Below are 1,086 nucleotides of genomic sequence, written 5' to 3'. Positions count from 1 at the left end.
AAAAAAAAAAAGATTTATTTATATATATTTTTTACATGATTTTATGTGTGGGGGTGTTTTGCTACATGTGTGTCTAGGTACCACATGCACACCTGGTGCCCACAGAGGTCAGAAGAGAGCACTACATCTCCTAGAATTGGGGTTACAGACAGTTGTGAATTGCTATGTGCGTGTATGCTGAGAATTAAACCCAGGCCCTTGTTCATTACTTCTGAGCCATCTTAACCGGCCCCCTATTTATTTATCCTTATGTGTATAAGTGTTCTGTCTGCATGTCTCGTGCCCACAGAGGTAAGAAAAGAGATCCAAAGCTCCTGGAACTAGAACTATGGACAATTGTGAGCTACTAGGAACCAGTCTTGGGGTCCTCTGCAGGAGCAGTAAATGCTCTTAACCGCTGAGCTGTCTCTCTAGCCTGTCCCAACATTGCTTTTGTTGGTACATATCTGGCAGTGTGTCTGGCTGCAGTCAGTTCCTCATGGAACTCTGGGTTTAGTGGGATGACAGAGATAAAGGACCAGCGCCACGATGTCAGCTAAGTGGGGTTGTCACCTTGTTCTGAGTTGTTACTCTAGGCCCCATCATGGAGGCTAAGAGTCCCACTGCAGATTTGGTCTGAGAGTGGGAGTTCCTTTCCAGTTTCTCAGCAGTTTTGTCCTCTGACCCTGCCTATAAATCACGGTGGACTCATTAGGCTCTGGCCAAGAAGGTCCGAGAGCCTTCTTATCACTGGAAACAGGTAGGACACCCTCTGTCGCTGGTGCAATGAGCTCCTCTGGAAAGTGTCTAGGTGGGTTCACGCATGGCTCTGTCAGCATTCCTGACTCCTTCATCCGAGATCTTGTGTCATGGACATTACTCACCCTGCATTTCAGAGCGTGTAAGTAGTGAATGCACAGTTACAGAACCCTTTCAACTCAGACATTTCATTACCCCAAAAGAAGCCTTTACCCCTTACAAAGTCATGCCTCCATCTCCCCAGTTCCTGTTGACATGGACCCTGGGTCATGTCCCTTAGGGTCATGTGCCTGCTGTGTTACATGAAAATGGAATTGTTCATTCACTGTGTGGTTAAGGCTTTTCTTT

General features: G+C 46.5%; 1 protein-coding gene across 1 annotated transcript in view; it reads left to right on the top strand.

Moving 5' to 3' along the window:
• Chid1 (chitinase domain containing 1) overlaps nucleotides 1-1,086 on the top strand; it is a 42,077-nt gene that overhangs the window by 36,954 nt on the left and 4,037 nt on the right. The gene's annotated exons all lie outside the window — the stretch shown is intronic.

The sequence above is a fragment of the Mus caroli genome, chromosome 7 (genome assembly GCF_900094665.2).
Source record: "Mus caroli chromosome 7, CAROLI_EIJ_v1.1, whole genome shotgun sequence".
Taxonomy (NCBI): domain Eukaryota; kingdom Metazoa; phylum Chordata; class Mammalia; order Rodentia; family Muridae; genus Mus; species Mus caroli.
The sequence above is the reverse complement of the archived record's forward strand: the minus strand, read 5'-3'. Positions and strand labels throughout refer to the sequence as shown.